Source organism: Lagopus muta, chromosome 5, assembly GCF_023343835.1.
Source record: "Lagopus muta isolate bLagMut1 chromosome 5, bLagMut1 primary, whole genome shotgun sequence".
NCBI lineage: Eukaryota > Metazoa > Chordata > Aves > Galliformes > Phasianidae > Lagopus > Lagopus muta.
The window spans coordinates 49,339,683-49,358,884 of record NC_064437.1 but is presented as its reverse complement, the minus strand read 5'-3'; positions in this window follow the sequence as shown (position 1 = coordinate 49,358,884).

Genomic DNA, 19,202 nt, shown 5'->3' with positions numbered 1-19,202 from the left:
TGCCACCTATCATGCCTTATCTGGCATTGCTGTTACTGGGCAATGAGATTCAAAACTAGGTATGTGCCCTGTGATTGGAGCTTGGCGGAGCCTAGCAAGGCTGAATAGGAGGCTGAAAAGCCCATCTTTTTCCCCAGCTCTCTGTTCTGCATCAAGTTGTGTCATAAGTGAAGAGTGGAGTGGGAAAACTGTTAAAAGAACAGTAGCACTTCCTTCTGTTGGAATAACCCAAGTGCTGAGGATGTTACCTAAGAGCTGCTATGATGCTACATGATGAAGGTCACTCCTAGCTTCTGGTAAACATCTTCCTGTTTTATAAAGCTACTTACTTTTAATTCATCCAGAGTATTTCAGACAAAACAAATAAGTAGCTTTGAGACTAGCAAAGAAATGAGGGGAAAAAAAATTGAAAACAAAAAGCAAGGTCTAGAAGCTGAAGCCAGAGACATTCAAACTGAAAACAGATTTCTAAGTGTGGAACTGATTAGCCTTTGGAACAAATTCCCCATGAGAAGGGGAAAACCCTGACTTTTTTTTTTTTTTTCCTTTCTTCCTATGTCTTCAGAGCAGTGCTAAACACTGCTCTGGTGTTCACCACATAGAGCTTGATGGGCTCCCAGGGGATACTGGGTGAAATTCTCTTACCTCTGTTATAGATGGGGTCAGACTAGATGAGCTAATGATCCTTCTGGCCTTGGAAACCCATCTGCAGAAATCCCCGGCTCCAAGGGAGCATTCCTCAGCTTGTGTATGATTAATAACACCAGTACAACAGCCATCCCAGCTCTGCTTGAGCTGAGGCTGAGCATGGCTCCTGCTGTTACACAGGAGACAACTTTGGGGTAAAATGTCTTTGCTTTTTGTCACAGTGGTTGACCTCCAGTTGAAGAAGCAGAGGTGTGGCAGGGAGGTAAAGCTGAAGCCCTGGTCCTGATCCATGCACCCCTGATCTGGGAACAAATCTTGCTCAAAAGGTTTTCTCTGTCAGGAGTGCTCGTACTGGTGATCTTCTAGCAAATCCTTGAGCTTCTTCCTTTGTCTCTTATTGGTCCTTCATTCTGTGCTCTGGATCTTTGAGGATCTCCTTTTGCTTCCCAATTCTAATTGCTGCAGCTCATGTGATAAGTCTTGGTGATTCAAAGTCATCTGGTGGGCTCTCTGCCCCCCTGCTTGTCTTCCTTGTTGGTGCTCTCTGGCTACTGGTCCGTTTTCCACCTCTGAGAGAGGTGGTGGAATATCTCTGTTTCTGTCATTTTTCGTCCACTCTGTCAGATCAGGATCTGGAGTCCTTTCAGCCTGAACATTGTTACTGCATGCTCAGCTTATGCTCTTGGGCTTGTTCCACTGCTTGGACAGCTTGATCTGTCTTTCATTGCCTGCCACAGCAGCACCACCCTTTGGCACATTAATATGTCCTCGGTTTACATTCCTTCCATCTCTTCTCTCCAGTCATTCCTTGCAGAAGCTGTCTAGGAAAAGTGGTGATCTCCTATTTCTTCCTTCCTCCTGCCAATGACTAGACAATGTAACCCTGATGTGATGGACTCAAGCAACCAGGAAGGTGCTTGAGGATTTTGGTAGACCCAGACCACACTATTTTGGCCCTCATCCAGCTTGAACAGAGAGCAGAGTTTACCACAAGCTGTCAAATGGTGGAATAACGCATCTTAAGAACAGGACAGAGGTTTAAAATGCTGCTGTAGCTGACTGAAACCTCAAAAACTTTATTTATTTATTTATTTTTTCCACCCTAAAGATCTGCGATCTCTTCCATTGTTTAATGTGCACTGTGATTTACTGCAGTGCCTGGATGAAGATTTTTGACTGTGGTGAAATGTGTCTGCGCATTGACTGTAGAAGAGGAGGAGCTGAAGAAAGGACTCACTAATGATGATTAGAATGTGTAACAAAATCCAAGCCACCAGATAACCAAACTGTTTGACACAGTGCCGCACACAGTGCCACAGCTATATGTAAAATCAATAGAAGTTTAATATCCAGCACACGCTGTTTGATTCTGAGCACCACAGAAGCACATAAAATACTTCAGATTACACACTACGATTCCTGTGAAGAGGGAAGACTATTTACATGAGCAAATGCCAAGCCCCATTGTATGGCTAGGCCCATGTTTTCTAAATTAGAGTCTTTCCACAGGGCAGAGCATGAGGGGAAAAAATAGTTCCGCATAAAAATATTTGGAAAAGCATGAGGGAGAGAGGAAATATTTTCTTTCTTTAAAAATCTGAATGTTATGAAGGCAAACAGGAATCACATTCTGTATGATGGAACTTCAGCCATGAAGGCAGCTGGATGGCTACCATTGTGCTCAGTGTCCACATTCAGGCTTAAGATCCTCATGTTCACTTCCAGTTATGTCCTCAGCCTAGCTGTTCTAGATTTTCTCCTAATTGCCTGTGGAAAAAAATCTGTGCTCAGTCTACACTCTCCTGTTCTTGTATCCCATCTCCTGGTCTGAGTCTGTCTCCGTGGTTTTTCTTGTAGCTGTGTTAAGGTTCCATCATGCAGGAGTTGTGCAAATCAGAATGATAGTATCCCTACCTGGTAAGTTTCATGGCTGGATATTTGCTCTGCTGGGCTCCTGTCAGATATGCATGTTGCAAGGAGTGCAAGTCTCTATCTCTTTTTTGGGTGTTGGAGAATCATTACACTGGCCATGGGATGGGATGTCACGTAAGTAAAGAAATACAGATCATCTAGTATCACATTTACTTCACACCATCTGCATGGCTTGGTTAACAGGAAGTATTTCAGCTCATTGGAGGGGTAAAGTAGTGTAAAAAGATGGCAGAGAAGTGTCAAGGAGTAGCAAGGTTTCCCAGTCACGCTGTTACCAGAGATAAAGCCTAGGGAGGGATGGCTGCAGGCAGGAGGTCAGCAGCTCAGTGTTGTGCAGCTTGCTCCTTGTGGTCTGCTCCCATACGAGCCTCAGCAGAGCTCACCCTGGGTATCACTGCATTGGGCACCAGGCCATCTTGGCTCCTCCTCTCTTCCTCTTCCACTCCCTGCTTCCTCACTTTTAACTGCTGTAAGTTTTCTCTTTCCTGCTGCCACTCTACTTCTTGCTGACTTTGGACATTCTTTATTGCTTTTCATCGGGCTCCCTAGTGCTTGCATACGTTGTGTTGGTTTGGCCTGCTCTGCCTTTTGTCTGTGCAAAAACAAAAGTTCTATCTGCTGCCCAGAGACCATGGTGACTTCAGGGCTTTCCTAGTGCCAGCAGCTAACTGGAAACAGATGGAAGACCACAGCCACGTCCCCAGCAATACTGTGTCTTAGATAGAAGGGCTTGATTCTGCACTTTGACATTGGTGAAATGCTCTTGGTTTACAGCTGTGTATTTGGGAGTGCCATCTGGCCATCAGGAATCAAGGTACCTTGGAAGAGAAGGCAAAAAAGACATGACGCTCATGATGTGAGTATCTCCAGTGTTTGGTTTCCCTCAGCCTCAGTAAATAAAGGGTAGTTGATTGCAATGAGCAATCTGGACGCTCTTAAAGAAGCCTCACAGGACACAGAAGCAAATGGCACAATGCTTCTGCTCCATTTCTTAAAAACCCACAGAGGGCTCAGCAGAGCTGCTGAGAACTAAACTTTCAGCTAGGAGAAAGAAGGAGATTCCTAATACTCTAGTTTTTGTTTTTATTTTTACTCTGAATTAAGACTGAAGAAGTGTAATATTTTCTTGTGGAATGGAGAATTTGGAAAGAATTCTGTCAGTAAATGACAAAACTGTTTTTTTTTTTTTTTTTTTTTTTTTCCTGTTCTAATTATCAGATAACTGTGTGTCGAAGTGACTTAGAGCCATTACAGTTCCAGCAATCCTCGCCTTCCTGGGTTTTCTGTTCTGTGCTGCTTTTGTGGCCCATCTATGGCACCAGAATATGAAAGCCAAGGATGGTTTATGCCATTTAGAGTTTCTTCTTACAGTTAGACTAGGTGATCTTTTTGGTCTTTTCCAGCCTTGGTTTGATTCTATGATTCACAGTGCCCAGTTCATAAAGCATGAAGAAGGATCTGGGAGTTTGGATAGGCACTGAGCAAGGTCTAATTCGTCTGACATCTTTCAATTATGATTTTTTTTTCCCTAAAAGGAAATAGTAACAAAATTAACTTTCATTTTAACTTGAAGGCTGTCCAGTCCTTGTGTGAAGTGTACTTTTCATGTGGAGGAATCACTCCTGATTCTCCACCTCTGTCCCAAGGCACCTTCATGTACTTTCTGTGGATCTGCCCAGGCTCATTCCAAATAGCAGTGCTCATCCTGTGTGATCCAGGGTAGCAAAAAGACAAGAGGGAGGACTATTTTTCTGCTCTTTAGCAATCAGACCTGGATGAAATTTTTTTTGTAGTTACACTGGTTTCCTTGGAATCCCAGCACTCAGTGAGAACATGGCTGTGCTTGTTAACCTCCAATAGGAAAGTAAAAATGCTCCAAGATGACCCTTTCAGTCCCATCCAACAATGCTCAGATGTTTCACTTTCTTAACATTGAAACATAGTGATAAGGTAAAATGGCTTGTTTTGACTTCTCAGCTTCAAATATAATCTAATAATGTAACACAATGCAGCAACATGAAAAGTAGGTTTTTTCTATCTTTTGAAGTGGAGCATCCTCTCAAATCAAATGTAACTTTTTGCAGAAAGATGTTTCCTGCAAAAATACAATATTCTAACTTCCCCTGAGTCAGTTAATTATGGAATCCAATGGCAAAGCACCAATAATTCTCAGGAAAAGGAGGTGTGTTTTTTTTTGTTTTGTTTTAACTGGCTCTAGCAGTCTCTCCTGACCATAGCTTGGGAAGGAGGAACTAAGGAGTAGGCCTATTTTACCATCTTGTCTTATGAAACACTGAGGGCAAGTCATCGTGGTGCTGCTGGGTTTTGTCTCTAGCAGCAGTGAGCCTCAGTTGTTGGAAGGAGAAGGCAGGAGAGTGCCCAGCCATAATGCGTTGGCAGTGCCAGTACCTGAAAACTGTGGAAAGAAATACATTCAGCAGCCAACCTGGATGAATCTTTTATATGCATTTCCCTTCAGGGGCTGTTCTGCAACAGATCTGAATTAAGCTAAAGATTTAATCTATAAATGTGGTATTTTTGGTCATGCTGCCTGTTTTGCATTAAACCTCTGCAGCTTGCTTCTTCCTCTTATTTTAATTTTAGCAGCTGAGGGGTGCAGAGTACTGCCTCAACATCATCAGGAAAAAAAAGTTGGTGAGAGCCAGGTGAGTAGAGGAAAGGTGTATTGTGCTCTGATTAGCACAATATTTGGGGTCTCAGAAGTTGAAAAATCACAGAACCACCTTCTGTGGGGCTCAGAAAGGAGTCTGTGTTGAGAACTGCACCCATCCTCCCTGCAACCAGACCACCAGAGAAGAGGATCTATACAACGTGGGCATGCTAGTACCTGGCATGTAGTGTGTGTATTGGCACAGTATTTCACCAAAACAAGAGTCAAAGGAGTAGTTTTTAATGTAATTGTATTTACACTGAGAAAAATCTATTTTTTTTTTTACCTTATCTGTCTCCTGAATCTAATATATCTGTGAAAACCATAGTTCCCAAAGCAGTGTATCTGTGTAAGAAATAGATCTAATGCTCAATTCCTTTCTCACATAGAGCTTGTTTCTAGTACAACTGTGTGTTATCACCTGTGATACACACCAGGCTCTGCAAAGGAGAATCAGGTCCAAAGAACTGCAAGTCATTTTGTTCATCTAGAAAAAAAGAAAGGCCTAAATACTTTCAGGTACATGAATTTAATGACATGGAAGACAAAGTCTGTGGGCTTGTTTTGGATTTATGCTGTATAACCAATACCAGAACTTGGCCAAGTATGCTCCCCTTGGACTTTTTAGTTGTTTTACTAGTTGCTCAGGACCTGTGAATCTGAGCTCTTTAAACATTTGCTTTCAGAGGAATTAAATTAGATTATCTTCAGCTTTCATCCTGTGGTCATGATTGCTCAGACTTTGGCAAATATCCTCCCATAAAGGATCAGCCCAGGGGACATGAAGAGCCCTTCACCACCCAGACACAGGGTCAGGACTTTGTCTCGGGACAAGCCTGTTTGCTAAAAAGAAAGAAGGAGGGAGGGCTGAGACAAAATCCATACTGATACACTGTGAGATTGTCATTGGTAGCAAAACAAGCTGGTAGGGCTGGAAGGCTTGGAATCATAGAATTGTGAAGGTTGGAAAAGACCACTAAGATAATCTAGTTCAACCATCAACCCACGCCATGTCTACTAACCATGTCTCTCAGTGCCTCATCTCCACATTTCTTGAACGCCACCTCCTTAGGCAGCCTGTGACAGTGCATTACCACTCCTAAGAAGTAGTGTATCCTAATATGCAACCTGAATATCCTACTATCCATCCAGCTTGCAGCTGCTGAAACACAGCCACAAAAATGAGTAAAATGGCTGCCAGATGCTGAATGCCCCTGCACTGCGTTGCCTTTTCTCATTGTCTCTTCTTGTTCTGCTCACAAGCGTGTCTAGAGAAGACACATCTGCTTTTCTAACATATTGCTTGAGCTTGCATGAGCAATTCACTTAAAATAATTGCTAGTGGAAGTAATTTAGGAGGATTCCTACAGAAATGAAGTGTGGTGTGACCCCTTCAGCCACCAACACTCCCAGTTGCGAGGCACTAGAAGTCTGTGCTCTCAGAGATGTCTTCTTCTGGAAGCCAGCCCGGAGCAGGGTTGGAGCAGCCAGCGCCCTTTGGCAAGGTTTCTGCTGATTCTTTACAACTCTGCAGAGATAAAGCACCAAAATCTTTGGTAAAGTCTAAAATTTCTTACTGTGCTGATCCCAGTGGCGTGTTGTACTATGGATGGACTGTCAGCTCCCTGATGCTATTGGGCCTCCTTTCTCTGCTGATTCACCACACGTTATCAAGCTCTCAGAATCTTCTTTACATATTTCTAGTGGTCTGCTTCTGGTGGAAGAGAGATGGGCTGGTTATGAAGAGGCTGCTGAATTTGAAGAATCAGGAACTACACGCTCAGCACAATCTGTAAGCACAGGACTGTCTATTTCCTGCACATTGAAATCCAGGCAATATTTGCAACTACTTCTATTTTTTTTTTTTTCCCCCAGACAGCAAGAAAGAATAGTGTTATGACTATTTACTTTGTTGTTGTCATTTAACTGCCTGGAAGGAATTTGTAGCAAGGTGGGGTTCATCATTTTCTTCCAGATAATAGCTATTGGAGATGTGGCACTGAGGGATATGGTTAGATGTCATCATGGGGGTGGGTTGTTGGTTGGACTAGATGATCTTAATGATGTTTTCCAACTTTAATGATTCTATGATACTATGAATCTGCTAATATTTATTTATAATGTCACCTGTGAGCAAGTGCTACCATACTAGAAAGTAGCCAGGTGCAACAGGAATCTCCCTGCAAGCACCTGCCCTGGGATGAAGAGCCATCACAAGCTCCCTCTTGATCTTCCCCTGTGTGTGACTGCAACCCATAGAGTAGCTCTAACAAATACAGAGAGGAAGCAGCAATTGACAGGCACTGCACACAGTCAGAGCCAATAAGTAAGAGCAAGGCTCAGACAGCACAAGAAACGAACTACTCTTTACATTTGTCTCTTCAGTTTTCAAGTCAGTCTATAGATTTTGTTTGGTTTGATCTTGACTCTGCCAACTGACATGCTATGAACGTTAAGAAAACAAACTGGTCTACTCTGATTTCCTTACCATTTACAGAAACAGGTCTGAGTTTATTGCTCTGAAATTTGCATTTATGTATGTATATTTAAGCAATGTCACGGAATGCTTCAATGCCTGCTGATCACTAAGTTATAAGGAAACAGGAAGCCATAAGCGTGCCAAGCATTCTTCCTAAGAAAAATGTGTGTATTAGAGTCATATGTCTATGCATACATATATAAATGTGTGTGTATCTTTTTATGTAAAGATAGTCATACCTACAATTTGTTCTACATGTGTGTAAGAGGTGTCTGTAAAAGGCAGCCAGCAATCTAACAAGCCAATAAAATCTCACCCCAGGTGCTCCAGCTAGGAAGCAAAGGGAATTTTATTAAATCTGTTACTGAGCTTGGCACGTAAATCAACCCTTACCTAGATCTATCCATAATATTAATTAAGAAATGGCACCATAGAGAAATTTGAGCACATTCAGTCCTTGGAAGGGACACATGAGATCTATATTAGACTATCTGGTGGGAGCATAGTGAAGAATGTAAACTCTAGACAGAGCTATTCGAGGGATCTGCTTTTTCCCATTGGAAATCAGAGCTGTGTCAAGACTGATGTCTTCTGTGGAAGTAGATTGATTTTGGCAGCACCTTCCCTTTGGGAAAAGCGAAGCAAAATGTCTTGTTTGGAATCAGCAGCCATGTCTCATCCATGCCAGTCATCCAGTGCCTCACAGAGCCTGTTTTCTCTTAGGGCTGTGATGGAGGATGTTACACTACAGACTGGGAGGCCAGTGGACACCAAATCCAGTACAAGCAGAACTGGGGCAGGTTGCAGAACAGGCAGGGAGCATCATGTCGGCTGACAGCAAATAGCTCCCCAGTGCTCTTTAGTTGAGGCTCACCCCAACTGCTCTGACAGCCCTTCTCCCTGATTTTCTCTCCAGTTCCTTTACTTTCTATATTCATATTCAATAGTGAAAACAGAAGAACTTGCTGATGCCTCTTCTATGGGATCTAGACATTGCAGGTCACACACGTCACCACCTTCCCATAGAGCTGTCCCAAGCGCTATCCACTCCAGGTGGGAACTGGCACTGAACTGAGTGGAATGGGGCAACATCTCACCATAGGAATGAAAACATGGATGCTTTAATTCCCAGGGAGGAAAAACTGCTTTTTCTGTCTGACACTTCTCCATGAATGCAGTTTGTTGTGGTCTGGGAGGCTGCCAAAGACAGGGTGGAGTAGTTAGAGGCATCAACTCTTTATTTCCCAATCCATGCAGTGTATTAACACACCCAGCTGAGCAAGGGTTTGCTTCCACAGGTGTTTCCTAGCTTTCTCCTTGTCTGAAGTAGTAGGAGCCATAACTCTGTGCTGCTCTGCCATCCCAGTCACCATCCATGACTTCTCCTGATCTGGGGGTGACTGTGGGCTGGCAACAGCTGCTCCACATCTGTCCCTCAGTGCTGCTGGGTGACAGTTGTCTTTTTTATTAAACAAACACAACTGAAGCTCAAGGGGGTTGAAATTAGCCACATGTTTGGCTGATTCCAGTCAACAATTTCAGAAATCAAAAATGAAGCAAGCTTCAAAAATTCTTTAGCATTTCAGTTTTCCCTTTATATATTAAAATGATTTGACTTTTCCTTTTAAAGAACCCTTCAGAAAGATATCTATCAGAAAGACAATTTGAGCTAAAACAATAGATTCTCTGTTGATCAGTCTGTGAAAACATTTTCTTCTTTAACTGTTCCATTAAAGAAATTCAGCTCATTCTAAATCATTTATCTTATTCCTTCCCTTAGTTCCTTATTAATTTACCGAAAAGTTGGTCTCTTTCCAGCTCCTCTTCATCCACGTTCTCCATGAACGGTCTCTTCCTGATCTCGCCTATATTTATTGAAGCTGAATGACCCAACTGTAATGGAAGCTAAATTACTCTGAGTATTTCCCATCTTCCCTTTCTTGTCAGCAGGATGTATTTCTTCTTTTCATTCCTCCTTTGAAGAATGTGTCCTTTCTGCACATTGATCCTTGGTCTCCTCCAAAGTTTTTTTTTCTTAGGCTCATGTCTTTTTAGTGTCTCTTCTCTAATTTGCACATCAAGCATGTGGCTCACGCATTCCAGGACAGAGTATGTCCCCAGGAATGGCCATTCCCAAAAGGTCATTTTACCTGTGAGAGTGAAAATGGCCAAGCTCTCAAGTGCTGTGTGCCAGCACATCCCCAACACCACTATGTGGGTATGAAGTGTTTTACACTCCTCTGAAGAAATGGTTCATCAAGAAAGATTACTAGATACTTTACAGGAGGAGAGCTAAGGGTCACCTTGCCTGGGGCTGATGTATAGTCAGTTCTAGTCTGTTATGTCTATCATTTTTATTAGACTTGCTTTCCTTACAGGCAACCTCCATACAAGCTTCTTATTGGATAATCTGCTCTTCATCATGATGTGCATTTCAATCCACATATTTACATGATCGGGACTGTATGGGAAATAAGATCCACATCAATCCACATTTGTACTCCCACTCTGGAAAATATTTCACTGCTGAGCTGTCAGGAACCATTACAAACCCAAGGAGCTAATGCCCTCATACAAATGCTATCAACTCACCTCCAGGACCAGAGATGATGTATGAGCTGCTTTAGGCTCTCTGCCTTCCTTGGTGCTCAGAAATGCTGTTCCTTTCTGGAAAGGAGGATGCTTATTTTAGCAAAAGCCTACACATCTGCACTTAAGGAGCAAAGAGATAAAGCCTCGAACTGTGAGGACTCATCCTCCTTGTGCAGCTGCACACCATGTGCTGAGTTCACTGGGTCTTGTGCTGCAGTGCTGACAAGCACCAAGCACCTTGCTGAGACAGTGATCATTGCTCCTGGCACATCCCACAATGCCTCCAGAGCCTTTCTGCCAGCAAAGCCCTTGCCTTCTCTTAGCTTCCTGGGTAGAAATAGGATGTCAGTGTGTAATCACACCATAAAGGCAGTAGGAAGGTAAATATCTGAATGTGAGAACATTAAAGCCATAATATAACATTATTCCAGTCAGATGGCACTTCTGTAATTCTTTTAAATACAACAACAACAAAAACTGTGTGAGGGGGAACTGTCATGTCATGGCCTGAACTGATGATTGAGCACCTGGTGAAGGCTGGCCCAGGAAGCACAGGTGAAGGCAATTCACCTGTGCCTCCTGCATGACCAGAAGGGATGAGCTGTAGACTCATTTAAGGGCTAGCCTCCAAAGGGAGAGTCTCTCCTAGATGGAAGTTGTTTTCTGAGAAGGAGTGTTCTGCAGCTAAATCATCAATCATCACCAGTTGGGTGAGTCAATTTTTTTTATTTTTAAACTTTATATATGGTTGCTGATATTCTTAATGATACTTTGCCTAGTATTGCAAAGAGTTTATCAGAAGTTGTTTTACTGCTTCTAAGGACCAGTACAGTGCTTCAATTTTTTTCTTGTTTCTCATATCCGTTTTGGTAGTTAAAGATCTTCCTTTTTTAGTGATTTTTTTTTTTTTTTTTTTCTTCTGGTAATTGCCTTTTAAAGAAAGGGATGGCAAAGAACTGACAGTAGTGAGGGAAGGCAGAATACTGTGAAGAAGAAGCTTCAAAGCAAGTAGTACTTTAAATAGAATTTTCATGCTTTATCTGAACGTAAATGCTAGCTGTGGTAGGTCCTCAGGGACCCTTGCTATCTGCAACACAGGAGAGAGGACTCTTCTGTAGAACTTGCTGATCTTGGCAGCTCCCCATTGTGCACAATGGTGGGATGCCCCCTCGTCAGTTCCCTCCCTCTGATTGGATTTATGCTCATTGGAAGGGGTTTAAAAACCAGAGGAAGAAAAAAATAAGGGTCTTGGAAGGGGTTCCACATATGATGGCACTCAGTTTTCTATCAGCATGTGAAATCTAAGTCGTCTTTTCTCAAAGTTATCAGTTATTGCCTATTTAAAAGGGTTTCCCTGTTTTATGTCAGCTCGTGGATGACACAACATCAGACTCAGAAGTAACAAGGATAATGAGGACTAGAATGTCATTAGACTAAATGCAAATGTAGTGCTCAGAACTGGCCTGGGCCTTTGCCCCAAAGCCAAATGTATTCAAGGCTAAATCCTGGGTGCAAATAGTCCAGGACATGACCTGCATCTTAGACTAAATCCAGACATTGAACTTGAGAAGCCTGTTATGTTATTTTGCTTTTTATTTTCATGCACTACTTAGGTTCTTTCTGTATGATAGATATGAAAGAAGAAATGCAAAAATACTACAAAAGGGGTCATCCTTCAGCTTCTACTAGTCAGATCAGAAAGGGAAGTGGCTAGAAAGTCTAGATTTGTTTGAAAGGTTTCCAGGACTCATTTGTAGTCTCATCAAGTCTGGATGGATTCCTGGTGATCACCCAAGTTGCTAGGTCTTCCGTGCTCAGCGGTCTCAGGGAAGTCTATCCCCCTGTGTGAAAGGACACCTTATCTTTTCTTCTGCCAAGAGTTTTCATAGAATGGAAGTGAAAGTTCTCAGGGAAACCTGCATGAGTGGTTTCTATCTGATATATTGCCTCTGAAATGAGATCAGGTTGGCCACTGCTTCATGCTGGTCCACAACTTCTTTTGTGCTGTAAGTGGGCAGGTGGGTGGAAATGAGACTTTGTAGTTTGCACTTAACTCGTATTTCTTTTTCTCCTTCATTCTGAAATGGATTAAAAGCCAAAATAAAAAGAAGATCTGATGGGGGGGGGGGGGGGGGGGGGGGGGAAGATTCTAAAAATTTATTGAGAAAGACAGACAGTCCGATGCATTTCTTTTTCTAGACATGAAAGGTCTTAAATGACCCATTTTGGAAAAGGGTTTCAATTCCAAATAGTCAACTTTCAAAAAGGAAAATAATTGTAATGCATCTTCTGAGAGTTTTTATTTGCTACAAAATCACGGGGGTACACTTCTCCCTTCTGGTTGCTGATTTCATTTCATATCTATCTTTTCCTCTCAGGCAACTTGAGTGTTTCCTACACTGAAACTGTTGTTTCAGTGTAACGTCTTTCCTTCCTCACATAGGGATCTCCACCACTGGCTCAGGCCTGAGCTTATGATCCCACATTTCTGAAGCATCCACAATTACCACTGACATCAGCGTCTTTAATGAAGCTAAGCTGCAAATACAGGATTAAAATGAGGCTCACATTTCAGCTGTACTATTTGGAAGCTGGGCTGGCTTTTAACTGCGTGTAAAATGAAGCACTGAGCATGTGGCTCCTTGCTGTTAGGTACCAGGCTGTGATTGCTATCCTAACACTGCACTCCATCAAGAAGCCTTGTGTCCAGGGACCTGTTAGGTAGACCTGCTGCACAAAGAAGCAGGTTCTTTCTCAAAGCTCTGTATAAAACTTGCATCTGCACATATCCTTCTTGTTCTCAGGTTAGCTTTTATTGCCGATGGCTACTTGCCAGGGCAGGGTTTACTAGCAAAACTCAAGTGGGAGTAGTTTCAAGAGACTAAAAATCCATCAGAACTTTAAGACTACTTTTCCCCCATTTCTGTAGGAATAACACCCCTTCACCACCCTCCCTTCTCCCCTGCTTGTGTTGCTCTGGTAAGTTATTTATCAATAAAAATTCCTCAGCCAACACATAATTGGATTTCTATAAAAGCTTTCAAAACTGAGCTTCACCAACCTGTGAGAGGCTGACAATTAACTTGACAGAGGAGTTAGCACTTCCAGCTCTGCTGTATTCACTGCCTGCCTTTTTCAGAACAATTGCTTTCCCATTTTGTTCTGGTTACAGGAGGAGCAGGTGAAAATTAACTGTTTTTTCACCAGGCAGCTCAGGTGGTTGGCTGACATGCGGTGTGCTAGCAAATAAATGCTCTGGGAATTGCTACTGGCAGTGGCTTTTAAACTGGTGCTCACTGAGTAAGGACATGGGAGGAAATATGCATGTGAAAGCTACAGGCAAATTTCAGGGAGTCTCTATTTGAGGGTGTTGTCTGGGCAAACTGATGTCAGAGGTGAGATGGTCCATGGAAGCTGGGAGGTATGAACTGCCCCACAGAAAAGCAGGAACTGTCAATGTCACTTGCCATCATCATCACAGGCAGTGGTGTGACTAGTCATTAATGTCATCATCTTGTGGTGCCCAGTGAAATACCAGGGTTCTGCTCTGCTGTGCTTTGCAAGGAACTTTCAGGTTTGTATTGACAAGAAAGCAGTAGCAAAGCCAGGTGTGATTTTGTACTGCTGGGTAAATATGTCTCAGAGCACATGATGAGCTCTCCCTCACTTCCCAAGTGCAGATCTCCTGTGGAAATGGCTTCTTGTTCTGCTGGGGTTAAGATGGTCTTTTGCAAGTAAGTAGAACCAGAATCTCTTCTTCCACATGGTTGATTCTATCAGTTCCCTCCAGTGGCTATCATCTGCTCCTCTCTCCATGACATATTTCAACAGTTTTTCTTTCTCAATTTGGGGCTCCAAGTGACAGCTCTTCCTGTTGTCAACATCCTCCAGAAATTTGCTCTTCTCTGCCTGTTGGCTTCCATAAACACAAATCCGTCTCCGTTTCATGTAACCAGCCCAACAGTTATCCCTGAGCTTCTGACAAAGGCTGGGTCTGAGTTTGATTTTCCAGTGGACACCAGAAAGTAGTGGCCTTAGGGCTGTAGGGGCATGCAAACATTTCTGATGAAGCAGGCGGAGGTTACAGATCAGATTCAGGTCTAAATCAAACTCCAAACACTTCTGAAATGAAGCTTGAGACTGAATCTGGGCTAGAAGTTCACCATGGTTCCTGTTGTGAATAGGAGCCAGAACTAAGTTAGTACCAAGCTGTTTTGAACTCTCCAAATAAAACATATGGAGCACTTCTGACTCTGAGGGAGAAGACCTGGAGACAGAGCAGAGGAGCTCTGCAGCAGATCCTGAGGTGGAACCTCTTCTGAGGGCTGCTGTATTGGCCTGGGCCACCCACCTTTGCGTCCTTCTGCTGGTGGTGGCTGAGAGATGGACTGGTTCTGCTGCAAGAGGAGTAATTGCTTTACATTTGGCTTCCTGTTCGAATAAAGCCAGAAGACCAAATTACCAAAGCATTTTGAAGGCAAAGAATTCCATGAGAATTGAATTAGGAGCATGGAAACAGTATTTTTGAGGCATTCTCAACAAAGATTAAAAAAACAATGGCAATACTGATGAGAACAGCTTTTTCCATCTTGACTGAATGTTTTGAAACAAAATAGCTTTATTTTGCTCCAAAGCTCAAGTGGAGGCAAGTTTTCTTTTTGCTTCATTTCATCTCCTCTCGCTGGAATATTGGAAAACATCTGTCACAATGGCCACATTCCCCTTGTCTCCCCCTAAACATATATTGCTTCACTTGAAACCACATTTTCTGATAGGAAAAAATATTCAGGCATAATCACTTTGTGAGAATAGACACCAAGCTGTCTGGGAACAAGCTGTAACTCAATGCAATGTCTCTGTTCATGGAGAACTTCTCTAGGCTCTTGGTTCCCCTCTGCACATGGGCTTGTAAATAAAACATCAAGCTTGCTGCCCTTGCAGCCCCAGCAGATGGAAATAATCTGTGTTGGCTGCATATTGTTTTACACCCTGGGGAAATCAAGCAGGTGGTGACACAGTTACCTTTTGCTGGGACTTTAAAGAAGTCCCCTGTGTGGGGGGACTGCCCATGGACAGAATTCCATGCCAGAGCTGGATGTTGGTAGCAGAAAGCACTGGTGGACGATTCACGTTTTCTGCAGCTCCTTCTCTCTTCTGATTCCTTGAGACTGTCTCTGTGGGGACACTGTGCTGCCTGAGAGAAGGCAGCCGCCTGCAGCATCCCCTGCTTTCCCAGGAACTTCACCTTTCAAAGCAGAGGCTGCAGTCAAAACTGAATTGCAAATTGTGCTTCCAGTCTCTAATGTCAACCTTTCTGCCTGATTTCAGCATGCGTTTCCCAGTCTGCAAGTGCTAGTTTCTCTTACTGCAAAATCCTTCTGGGTTTTAAGACTATTCTTTCTTCCTCTGCAATACATTTTACTTATTCCTGTGTGTATAGAAGGTCATCCCAGAAGGCAAAGGTTAGGTCATGTGGTGGTTTGTGGGGAAAACAATGAAGCTTTGGTAGGGTCTGTGCTCCCCATGCCTGGTGAGGTTTAGATAAGGGATAGCCAATAAGCTGTCTGTGCTGGGAGAAGGAGATTTGGAATCTGCTCATCTCCTTTGCTGCATGATTAGGAAAGATTTCAGAGCTCCCTCATCTCTGACCCTCTGGTTGTGTTTGAAATATTCCATAGGATCTGGAGAGAAAGACAAGTATTGTCTTTCATAAACATAGCAGGCTTTGCAAAACAACTTCTCAGTTTCTTTCTCCTCTTCAGCTTTCCAGGGAGTCATGGACAGGGAAAGAAAAAAAAGAGTGGGCATTAAAAAAAAAAAAAACAACAAAACTTCTAAGTAAAAAGTTTCAGGTTTTGACTTTCAGTTTTCTCAAAATAAAAATAGGTCAGAAAGACTGAAAGAAAGGAAAATGGGAGAGGGAGGCTGCAGGGGAGAGGAATACTCACATTCATCTTTGTCCAAGACAAAATCCACCTTGAACTGTGAAAAATCATGCAACCGATCCTCTGCCCATCGCTCCCTTTTCAAGCACAGAAACAAGCTAAACTTTTGCTAGCCCAGAATCTGTCTGCACACAACTATATGTTGTTGTAAGAGAACACATAAGCTGTACAGATCTCAAGTGATTTCCATACATATTTTTCCCCCTAGAAATGTGGCTTTTAGCTGGAGCCTTAATTCCAGCAGGCAGCTAGGGATGCGCTTTGTATTTATAATGTTATCTGTACCAGGTGTTCTGTTGCATGGGATTTGCACTCCCATCTCACAGAGATACACAGTAAAGTTTTAGGTCAGGGCATAAGAACTGCTATCAAGCAGACGCAACAAGGGCATCAGAAAGAAAGGGCTTTTTGGCATGTGCTGGTGTTAGGATGGAGAATAATCCAGGCAAAGCATCATGCTACTACATGTGTCAGGGAGCCTTGGTCTCAAAAGGAAGCTCTGAAATCAGTAGTGTGATTAGAGGCAGGAAAAGCAATCAGTGACCAGGAAGGCATGTTGTGCAAAAAGATACTGCAAAAACTGGGACTTGCTTTGCGGGGGAGATTAAAACAAAACAAAACAAAAAACACAAAAACAAGGGATGTTATGGAAGCAGACAGAACTAGCAGGGCCATTCAGAGACCAGATCACCACAGAGCTTCTGCTGCTTCATCTCCTGGTGCATGAATTCCCCGAATGTGCAGGCAATCCTGAGACTCAGTTATTGTATCTGAGTGTAACTTGGGGAATGGCTTCTCCGCTTGTTGCAAATAAATATGAGGCTTTAGATGTGGGGAGATCAGTGAGGCTCACAGTGACATAGGGCGTTCCTCAAAGCTAAGGGGAGTATTCACAGCGATATTAATTAAGTTTCAAAAACAAGAGTTTGGGGAAAGTTATAAAACATATTGGCAGACAACTGCTAATAAAGAAAATTAGTAAGGCACTTCCCTAGTGGGCAATTTCTCCTTTTCTTTAGCAGCACCTGGTTCTGAATATAGCTGGAGTTGGGATATTGGCCCAGCTGTCTAAGGCAATTTGGCAAGCTGGATGTTCTTCCCTTCTGACTTTACTCCTATAAGTCAGTGAAAGTTTAAAATGCTCTGCTTTCTGACTTTCCTTCCATGTGTTTTTGCAGCATCTATTGCTATGTTCCTTATTTATACATCCAAGGCCAGTGTTTACATTTCAGTTTTCTCTAACTAGCGCTATATGTCTATAAATTCTGAAGTCTGAATTTGTAGAGCAGTGAAGAATAATTTCATTTAGAGTTTTGATTTTAGGCAAGGCTGTGTTCATCTTGTGACGTTTCCAGACCAATTGGAAACCTCAAGAGGAAGTGGGGGCTCGAGAGTTTTGCAGATTAGTTTTGCTCACTGTAGAAGATAGAATAACTTGGATAAACACTGACTAATCAGCACAGCTTCTTAGTACTTATCTGCCACAGATCCAGACTGCTTACTACTTACTACTCCCCTAGCACTAGTTTTTGCCAGACGTAATCGCAAACATTCCTGTTTCCTGATAACACAGAGAGAAGCAAAATTGATTCAGAGAAATGTTGGTGCATGCAAGAGCACGGGCAGCTGGTGCTTCTGCTTGTGCTGGTGTTAGATGGGGGCTCATCAGAGCCAGCCTGATGTGCAGACCAGATGTGGCTGGGGAGAGAGGGAGTGGGAAGTGTGGCTTCTGAAGAACACAGATAGCCGGAGATATTCTCTGCTCTCAGCTCCTGAATTTCACTTCCAAATAGCCCTGTGAGGTGTGCTTATGAGATGGTGACATAGAGATGAGAAAAAGACTGGCAGGTGGTGGACCCTTCTGAATGTATACTGCAGTGCTATTGACTTTGGCAAACTCAGTGAGCTTCTAACCTTAACTCATCAAATTTGAAGTTCACAGGGAGATTTTTCTTTTTTCATGACTGTTTTTATTTGAAGACCAGAAAGGTAGCTCTCATACACTGGCTGCTGCTAAACCTCCCACCTCCAGAGCTGTTCTGCTGTGCTAGGAGAGAAAGGGGTGCTCCAGCCTCCTGCCCCCTCATCTCTGTACACACCATCCACAGAGACAGACCTCTGTGCATGGACGCCAGGGCGTAAATCCTGAGCAGCAGGAGATGAGATTATATTGTCACATCTACCCGTGTCTTGACTTATATCTGTGTCTATAGTTCTCTTAGCCTTTTTGTGAGGATACTTCTATTCATTTATTTTCTCATGTTACCAGTGACATTAATAGCCAAGCAGCAGCTGCTGCCAGAAGAATGATCCTGTTTATAGGCACAGTGAAGAACGGTCTTTTAAATTATTTGAGATAAATAAATCTTTGTTCTCCAGGCAGGAGAAATGATTTGATTCAGGAAGGTAACTCAGCAGACAAATGCCTTCCCTCCAAAGGGCTCAAGAAATGCTGGTAATAAAGAATGTAATCACCGTAGCAGATTTATTTATCCGCTTTCTCTCCATCACTTGTCATGTACTTCTAAAACCGAGCTGACTCCCAGCGGGACCAATTCGCAAGACATTTATGGCAAAAGTTATGTCCAGCCAAACCAGATGGAGAGCAGAGAGCACAGTGCACGGCAGGAGAGCAGATGTTTTATAATCATTCCTGCATCGTTCCTGGTCACTAGCCAGTTGTATTGGGATTACTTGGTCCCCATGCATGAGCAGTATGGCTTTGCACTCTGCAGAGATACATGATTGTCCAGATGCCTGCTTGGGAGATACATCGGGAGCCTCAGTCCTGGTATTTTTATGATGCCTTGGTGCTGCACCTCAATCTCTGTGTTGATGATAAACAAAGGGAGTGAGCATCAGAACAACTGCAATCACAATTTTCACAGCCATATCCAGCACCAGCGTGGCTGCTATGGAGCTCTCTCCATCTCAG